A 10,338-nucleotide genomic window follows, 5' to 3' on the forward strand; every position below is an offset into this window, starting at 1 on the left:
TAAACTGTAATTTATACATATTTTTACCCCGTGCTTAACGCATTTATGGATGGTTTCTCCTTAGAATTGGTGAATTCGATGCTCCTAATCCTTTAATTTCATGTTTTATACTTAGTTGAGCATAGGAGAATAAAAAGAGCGAGAAACGGGCTGAAAACAGAGAAAATGGACCCATATGGGAAAATAACACGGCCTAGACTTCCTCACACGGGCGTGTCACACGGCCGTGTCCCTTTGGCAAGGTCAAAGCATGATTTACACGGGTAGATCACACGCCCCTACCCATTTAACAGCCTTCACCACGGCCTTAAGCAATCGCACACGAGCATGTCCCTGTCGAGTCCAAGTTTAGTCCAATTCAGAAAATGCCAATTTTGAGGGCTCTTAGGCATTCCAAAGCCTATTTAAACACCTGATGAGCCACTTAGACGGGGGAGGCACAGAAGGAAGCAAGGAATTGCTCAAGAAAAGTCGAACGATCCATCTCAGAAGCCGGATTCACCACCAAGACTGAAGATCTCCCTTCAAATTCCCTCAGGAGTTTTGGGTTTTCTTATGTTTTATTATTTTTATTCTTTTGAGATCTTTTCTTTCATTAGTATGAACTAAAACCCCTAAATACCTAAGGGGAATGAAACCTAAGACGGATCTTGTTCTCATTGTCTGAATTGTATGATAAATATTTGACTTGTTCTTAATTATGTGTTCTTAATTCTTGTTTTGATATTTCAGGATATTGATTCAATTTAAGCTCTTATTCAGAGGAGGAATAGACCCTGTCTAAGAGTAAATTTGTCATAATTAAGCGGAGTTGGTTGCGCGCCTAGAGATAGGGTGACAAGATTTTGCCGGATCAGGGTGAAACCTAATAAAGGGATCCATAGATCGAGTTAATGCAACCCTAGGGCATTAATTAGAAAGAGATTTCAATTATTCAAACTAGGGTTAGACGTTATTAGTCTCGAGAGAGATAATAATATAACTTAGGGAATCTCTACGGAATAAGTTGAATGAATAAATCGTCCGATTCAGAGTCAAATAACAAGTGAAGTCTAGATGGATTTTTCCTCAGGTATTGTCTTAATCAATCGAGTTTTCCAAAAAGTATTTTCCCCATATTTCTTTTATGTGATTTCTTAGTTTAATTAATTAGTTAGCTAAAAAAAACCCTTTTATTTTTTAGGCTAGATAATTAAAAGAAAGTTGATACTAGTACTTTTAGTTCCTTTGGGTTCGATAATCCGCTATTACTAAAGCTATGTTACTGTTCAATAGGTACACTTGCCTTCATCGTGATAGTAGTTAGTTTCAAGAACAATTCATTATAAATATTTAAAACCTGTCACGAATATCACGTATCACACCCCCTAACCTCAAACCGTCGCCAGAATAGGGTTATTGAGAATTACCGAACCTATTAGACAATTTACAATTAATTCAAAATAAATGACATACATATCTTGATTTAATTATAAAGTCCCTATAATGGACCCTCGAGGTCCAAATCACACGTTAGAATCGAATCGGGACTTGCCCGGATACTCCGATTTTTTTTTTGTGCGAACTGAATATAACCCCTTTATAAATATCTAACCTTCCCTACAAATTCAAATCGAGACCAATCCAAACAAATCAATTCATGAATTTATACATCTCTAATTATAACAAACTAATAATATAAAGTTCTAACATTTTTATGTTTATAACAATCTAACATAAGATGTCTATTTGATTCATTTAAATTATCATTCAACAGAATTGCCCAAAGCTATGATATAGACTATGTTTAAGACATATGTAATTATATGGAACAACCATTACCATCATTTATCTTTAATATTTATGTATCAAAATAGCAACAAATTACAACCTAGGTACATGTCATTTTCTAAAGAGAAAATACATCACCACGTATTTGAGTTCGGGATTGACTTGGATGCTGAGTCGTTAGTCACTTTTATACCTAACCTACGCACAGAAACAAACCGTTCGCTGAGTATGCACTCAGTGGTATTTCTATAAACCAATACGTAAATCAATTATTAGCTCATATCCATTTTGACTATAAAACCTTATTTACATAACAATGTTAATTTCTTAACTCTTCCTCAATAAAGTATATGATTCTAATCATATTTAATTAGTAACAATCAATTATTCAGTACAGTAATTTAGTCATTCAATAACTATCAAATATTCAGTGCAGTAGTTTAGTTATTCAATAACTATCAATTATTCAATACAGCAATTTAGTTATTCAGTAACTATCAATTATTCAGTACATTAGTTTACCCCTATTAACATAACTTGGACCTAGACGGATACACGGATCCAACCAACACACCAGTACGACACTCAATGCCTCATCAGCTTTGCCAAAGTAAACAGTAACAATACGGTACCTCATCGAATTAAACGAAGTAACAGTAACAGTAACAGTACAACACACAAGGTGCCTCATCAACTCGAAGTCGAAGTAACAGTACGACACTTATAGTGCCTCATCGACTCAAGGTCAAAGTATCCCTAAATACTTCCAATTCTATGGCATGCCAATTATATTTGACTCAATTCGATACAGTTAATAGGGTATTCAATTCATTTCTCAATTTACAGTAATTAATCATTTCAATATCCATTTCACAATAAGCACAAATTCACATACATTCAATTCAATATCAAACACTAATACTTACCTTAATATCTTTCTATACACATATAATAATAAAAACAACAATTTAAATGTTAAGTTCGGTTTATAGAAATACAAACTGTAATTCTCGAATTACTCTTCGTCAACCTTCTCCTTTCCTTTCTTTATCGAGGTCTTCGATGTTATGTTAGCTACGGAAATTAAAATAATTATACCATTAATTACAACACTCATTATAACAAATAATTGAATTTCTATTCAATTTATACCTTATTTTCAATTAGGTCCTAACTAACTCATTCATTTTACTAACTTAATTCATACTTCATTCTTATTCAAATTCCTATCAAATTCAACTTAACTATCAAGTGTTCATAATAAAACCCTAATTTAAAACTTCTTTCAATTTTATCCCTCAATCACCAAAACTTATAGCCTAGTTTACAATTTAATCCTTTAATCAATTCTAACTTAAAATTCATTCAATTAAACCCCTAATTCATTATTTTGTTCAACATGAACTATGTTCAAAACCCTAAAAACTTCCAAAAACTCAACTTAATTTCAACAAAACTTTGTTCTAAAGGTTTTAAAACATCAAATTTAAATAAAAAGGACTTAATTGACTTACCAATTAAAGCTTAAAGCTTCCAAACCCTAGTTTTTCATTTTTCTTTCTTTTCTTCTTTTTCCCCTGGTACTTTCAAATAGCCTATTCTGTTTTGGTTTCCTTCTTGTTTTATTTTCTTTTATTTTATGCTTTATTTGTTTAATAATAATATAATATCTTAATAAATATCTATTTAATAATCAATCTATTTATTATAAGTGTAACATTACTTATATTTACACATGTAATGTATCATCATCATACATTTGTCATGTTTTAATTTATTTATCACATAAAATGTTATAATATAATTATTTAATTAATAAATATCTTTTACTTAATAATAAATAATAAATATCTATTTACTTAAATAATAAGTAATTTAAATCCATGAATTACAATTGTATGCTTATTTGTATTACAAATGTATATCTTATTACCATACATTTGGCTTTAATTTATATATATTTCATTAATTTAATAAGATAATATCAATTAAATAATAATTTATACTATTATATTCTAGTATTAATTAATAATAACTTAAATCATTAAAATCTTTAGATTTTTCTCATTGTTTTGCCGCCTCAACTATTACTTATTGGCATATTTCCATTTTGGTCCTTTATATTTTCTTTTAATATATAATTCAACTTTTACCCCTTATTCAATCCAGTCTTTCTTTATATTTTCTCTTAATTAAGCTAATTCACCTAATTAAAACTTAATTAAACACACTACTAGACTCACAAATATTCTTAATAATTATTTTCGAACTCGGCTTACTAAGACGGAGGCCCGATAATGTACTTTTTCGATGCCCGTGAACTTTGGGTCATTACACATCTCAACGGGCTTATCTTCAACATCAATCAATCAGGGTTCCAGAATTTTACCACTTCGTAAAGCTACTGCCTTGATATGTTCTTTACCCAAATTTCTTGGATTCTCAGTATCATTCAGCAAGGTTCCTTGCAATCTATTACGAAGCTCCGTAGCTAGCTGACCCATTTGGATTTCCAAATTTTTCAGTGTTGCTGCTTGGCTTTGGATCAAAGCGACATTGTTTGCCATGTACGCTTTCGACAAGTTCTCCAAACTGTTTGATGTCTCTGCTTGAGGGGGTTTTGGAGCTTGCTGATTAAACCCTTGAGATTGGTTGGGTATATGCTGCAAGAAGTTGTTGTTCGATCCATTTCCTTGGTTGCTCCAAGAAAATTTAGGATGATTACGCCATGAAGGATTGTAGAAGTTGGACTGGGGTCCTTGTCTACTCCTATTTTGATGTTGGTTCCCCATATAGTACATTGACTCATGATTTGATGGACAATTTTCAAAAGAATGACCTTCCCTACAGAACACACAGGAAATTACTTCAAATGGACTTGGTGGTTGAGCTACAAAATTATTAGCACTATTAGCGGTAAACTATTTCAACATATAGGAAATAGACAATACCTTAGCTGATAACGAAGTGAGGGTGTCAGCTTTATGAATTTCAGCTACACGTCTTCCTGAAGCTGTTCGATTTGTTGGTCATTGATAGTTATTACTCGCAATCCTCTCAATGATCTCATAAGCCCCATTATAAGACTTAGACAAAATTGCACCATTCACAGAAGCATCTACCATCAATCTTGTATGTGCATTGAGACCATTATAGAATGTCTCGAACTGGATACAATGAGGAATCCCATGATGAGGACACTTACGAAGTAACTCCTTGAATCGCTCACAAGCCTCATACAAAGACTCTTCATCCAATTATTGGAAATTTGTGATCTCGTTCATCAACTTAGCATTTTTGCTAGGCGGGAAATACTTAACCAAAAATCTCTCTGCTAATTCTTGCCATGTAGATATGGAACTTGGTGGCAATGAATTGAGCCATGCTCGTGCTCGATCTCGTAACGAGTACAGAAACAACTTCAACCTCAGTGCATCTTCAGTCACACTGGCTATCTTAAATGAATCATTAACCTCCATAAACAATCGAAGGTGTAGATATGGATCTTCCGTGGGCATACCACTAAATTGGCCAACTATTTGGAGCATTTGAAACATCACTGGTTTCAATTCAAATTGGGTTGCCTCAATATCTGACATTCTAATTCCTGCATTTAACTCATTGAATAGTGGCACAGCATATTGTCTGATGCATCGATCCCTATCATTGGCAATGAGGCTAGGATTTCGTACACAATCAGCTTCATTACCTTAGTCTTGATTCTGATTTCCAAGGTCCATATTGACTTGTCTTTGAGCTGTTTGTTCACGTCTTCTTGGTCTGAAAGTTCGCTCAATTTTAGAGTTTACAGGGAGTAAATTAATAATCCAATCTATGCTCATAAACTCCTGAGAAGAAAATCACAAATTTAAAAAGAATAAGTTAGTAATGTTAGAAATAAACCAAATTGGGAGTAAATAATTTCATAAAAGAAATAACTATGGCAACTGATGGGCGTCGAAACCACCAAATATAATTCCTACAAAATAACTCTAATTAGTAGTAAGAGTGGTAGTAGGATCGAGTCCACAATGATTGGATGCGATAATTGACTTCCGTGAATATCTTATGATCAAATTGTCTGTCGTGTCGAAGGTCGCGGCAATAGTCGTGCCCACGAATCCAATTGTACCTGCAAAAATTAGAAATAAAAGTAAATCGGGGATTTTTGAAATGTTTAGAAACTAGATAATTGAAACAGCATAAACAATTAACTAAATAAATTAGAAAATAAATTCATAATTTTGCAACTGATAAAATAAGCCTTAGCCTTAGACTCGGTCAATTCTGTGTTGAGAATCGATCCTCGAAAATTAATCTTCTACTCCAATCGATAAGCTGGTTATAGCAGTTAAGAACGTCCTAACCACCAATTCTTTCTCTAGTAGCTGGTTCTGGTACGACCTACAAACCAACCCTTACCGATTATCTAACTGAGATACACGTGTTCCCGATTCAAGATTCCGATAGCCTTGCATTCTGAAGAACCCAACTCGAATTAACAGCCTCAACCGCATAGGTCGTTTAAACTCGATCACCTCTTCCTCGATTTGTTCTTGAAAATCTGAATACATCACGACCGACTCATATCTTCAACTATAAGCAAACACGACTCTAACCCAACATGCACTTTGACTTGAAATCGAATTCAACTTTAAGGGATGATTGGTCTATCCCGATACCTAGGAAAAAAATGAATCCCGAAAGGACGAATTTTTTTAACACGAATTCGTATCTCACGATTCCCAACTGGAAAGAACACTGGCCTAAAGCTAAGATGAAATTTAGTGTAGCATGAATCTATTCATGCTTAAAAGTTGTGGAAAATGATGGATTTATATGAAAGGTGTTGGAAGTTGGAAAGGAAAAGTACTTGGAAGGCAATTAGCCCAATTTGAGAAAAGAAACAAAACCAAATGGAAAATGGCAGAATGCTTAACGCCAATTTGAAAGAGAAAATGAGAGTATTTTAATTCCAAATAAAAGTAGGAATACAAAATAAGGGATGATTTCCTAAGAACTAAAAGCCCCTATTTATATACATAGGGTTTACTAAAAATAGCCTAACCTAAATTAATAAAATAAAAATAAATAATAAAACTAAATAATATCTTCTATTTTTAGCTTTTTACAAAGTCAAAATATATAATAAGTCCTTGGCTTTCTCCATCCTTTTGGTTTGGCCCCACTTCAACGATTTATCTTTCAATTTGGCCCATTTTTTGTCGTTTTTGACCAATTGCATCACTGACAAGATTAAATCATAAAAAAACCAATTAAGCATGGATTAATTTAGAAATAAACCAAATTAAACACAAGAATTATGTAAATTAATATGTTTATCAACTCCCCCTACTTAGCTCATGCTTGCCCTCAAGCATGTTGTTCTTTCAAACATTAAATTTATTCTACAGTTTTAAAAATCGAGCCTCTTTTCGCATACATAATCAATGTAAACAACTTAGGCAAAAAATAAATAAATGCTCAAAATATAAAGTTTGATCAACAAGTGTCGTAAAATTAAAACATGCGAACTAAATAATTTCATAAAATTGAGTTTGAATTCGATAATTTGCAAGGCATTATTAATTAACTACGCGTTTGAAAAATAAAATTATTGATGCGGTTGAACCTTTTTACGCGAAGTAGGATGACAACCCAAGCACCCTATCCCGGTTACTCAGTTCAAACAATCTTATTTTAGTTTTTTTTTTGGAAGCTCAGTTAGCGGAATGTTTATAAGTTTTTGACTTGTCACTCAAAACTTTTGACGAGAGATAAGATGACAACCCAAGCACCTTACCCCGGTTATTCAATCCGGTCACCTTTTCTAAACTTCACTCATAACTTGAACCTTTATTTATTTATTTATTTAACAACAAGCAAATATAATTTTCCAAACAATCAATTTATACAAAAAACCTAGCTACATATGTCAATTTTAAGACACAAATGTTGAATAATCTATATACTTGAACATTTTAATTCAAACTTTGCCCAATTGTCCTAATTAACTAAGTATGAGATTAAAGGCTCAATGTTTAAATAAACTATCGAATGAATTTAACGTAAGATTGAACACATGCAAAAGAGATACATGCAGCAAAAATCATGAATATTTACCATCCATCCCCCCTACTTAACCTATGCTTGTCCTCAAGCATATATTATATGAAATAAAACTCAGCAGCCCAAATAAAAAGAAAAAGTTAAGAACACTCCCCATATATGTTAATGACGTGGTTGATGTTAGGAGTAACGATTCTGTAGGATGTCGAGGATTGTGGAGACTTGGGTTTCCATTGTTCCAAGTTGAGCCTCGATTTGGCTTAAACGGGCCTCTAATGTCAGAGGTTGTTCCTCTTGTTCTCGAGTAGCAAAATGCAGGCGTTGGCGAAAAACCATATTCCCACGAGCAGTCCTTGTACCTAGAGGAACAAAATAATACGTAGTAGGGGTGCCGGCAAGCAAACCCATAGAATCCAAACAATATTTATCTTGGCTGTCCATATGATATGCAGATGTTAAGGACGAGAAATCAATTTCAGAGGGAAAAAGTGTAGAAGTTAAGTTCGTAATATACAACCTAAGTATTAGAGGACGATTACATAGCAAAACAGCATGAAAATTTCTTGCAAACAAATATCCTAAATTAACTTTATAACCGGAATGCATACACCACAAGAAAAATAATTCAGTTCTTATTAAAACAGAGAATGAACCATTTCGTCTCGAAAAACTAAATGCCAAAAATCGGTGAATATATCTTAAAGCAGGTTCATGTACCAATAAGTCTTTTGTGGTTTTCGGATTATAAAGTTGATTAGAATTGGTTAAAACACGATAGGCATCTTGAGCATTAAAGTCACTTGGAATGTCTAACATAGCAGTATGATAGGAATCGGACTGAATATTGTCAGGGTCAACGAAACCCATGGCAATATTAAAATCAGATATCGACATTCGAAAGTCCTTTCCAAGCAGACGAAAACAGATAATGTTTTGTGTTTCAACAATCTGTAATTGTAACAGCTTGAAATAGGGTCTAGTTGGAACAGTGGTTACGAGACCACAAATCCAAAGTAGAAATATTTATTTTATGACTATTTTAGAGTCCATGATATGTTTGACTGATTGTGTGTAAATTTTGTTAAGTAAATTTTATTGATAAAGTGCCCAATTTTATTATTGGCATTAAATAGCATTATTTTCAAAATATAAGTTCTAGAATATAAGTACTTGTTTGAAATGGGGGTTTAAACTAGAGGTCTTTATATGGAAAATAGACCATCATATTTTGGTATGGAAAAAACTAGACATAGAAGGGTAAAAATTGAAGGGTTAGTAAAAAGGGCATTTTGGTCATTTGGGTGTTTTAAGGCATAAAAGACAAAATAAAACCCCAAAAAAAATCTGATCATCTTCTTCATATGTCTGCCGAAATTTACATGACTCCATGGCCAGGGTTTCAAGCTTTTCAAAGCTCAATTGTAAGTGCATTTGAGCCCCGTTTTTAATGTTCTTCGAATTTTTGAGATCCTAAAAGCTTAACCTTTTTCTACCATTTATTTTCATGAAAATGAAGTTAAAAAAATGACCCATGCTAGATAATTGTGCATTTTCATGTTTAATGGTAGAATAAGGATGCTTGAGGTTAGGAGAACGATTTTTGTTAAGTGATTTTCGTTGAAAATGGTTAAAACGAGTTAATTAGTAAAGGTTGTTAATGTTTATAAAAGCATGAAATAGTGAGAATTTGATATTTCCATAGAACAGAAAAATGTTCAGCATGTCTTAAATCTTATAGAAATCTAATAAATTTTAATTTCCAAGCCTTGGGATAAATTCATAATTATACAAAAGTTTAGGGGGAAAAATGTAAATTTTTCCAAAATATGTTTTAGGTTCGAAATGATTAGTACATTAATTAAATGAGTGAATTTCATCATGATAGATCAAGAAAATCGAGATTCAGGCTTAATTCGGGAAAATAACAGGTTATGGACTAATGGTAAAATTGTCGTTTTCGTATTCGAGGTAAGCCCATGTGATTAAATAAGAATGTTATTAATGTTATTATTGTTAGACTTGAAAATATTCTTGCTATTATTTTATTGAATTATGTGTTAGTGCTAGGGTGTATGAGAAAATGTTTTACCCCTATGAAATAATCGAAAACTTAATATGTCAATTTCACTTGCTGTATTTATGAAATATTGGAAATTCAATGAAATATGACATCTTATTGAGATGAGTAAATTATAGGATGATGAAATGAAATGAAAGTTCTTATGGTGATGAATCTTGTGAATTGTATGATCAATTCTTCGAACGAGCTTGGCTACGATGTGACCCTTGAGAAATCTCGATTGGACCTTTAGAAATACCTAGGATACGGGTATCGAGACACTGCTGTTATGTGAGCCAGTGTAAGACCATGTCTGGGACATGGCATCGCTTGATATGTGTCAGTGTAAGACCATGTCTGGGACATGGCATCGGCACCGACAGATGAGAGCCAGTGTAAGACCATGTCTAGGACATGGCATCGATCTCAATATATGACAG

The 10,338-nt window shown here is 33.0% G+C and overlaps 1 non-coding gene across 1 annotated transcript; it reads left to right on the forward strand.

The window, feature by feature from the left end:
- Positions 1 to 4,953: 4,953 nt before the first annotated feature.
- Positions 4,954 to 5,060, forward strand: LOC128295890 (small nucleolar RNA R71). The gene has a single exon (XR_008286439.1). It is a non-coding gene; the product is annotated as a small nucleolar RNA R71 (small nucleolar RNA).
- Positions 5,061 to 10,338: the final 5,278 nt, after the last annotated feature.

This window comes from Gossypium arboreum, chromosome 7 (genome assembly GCF_025698485.1).
Source record: "Gossypium arboreum isolate Shixiya-1 chromosome 7, ASM2569848v2, whole genome shotgun sequence".
Lineage (NCBI taxonomy): Eukaryota > Viridiplantae > Streptophyta > Magnoliopsida > Malvales > Malvaceae > Gossypium > Gossypium arboreum.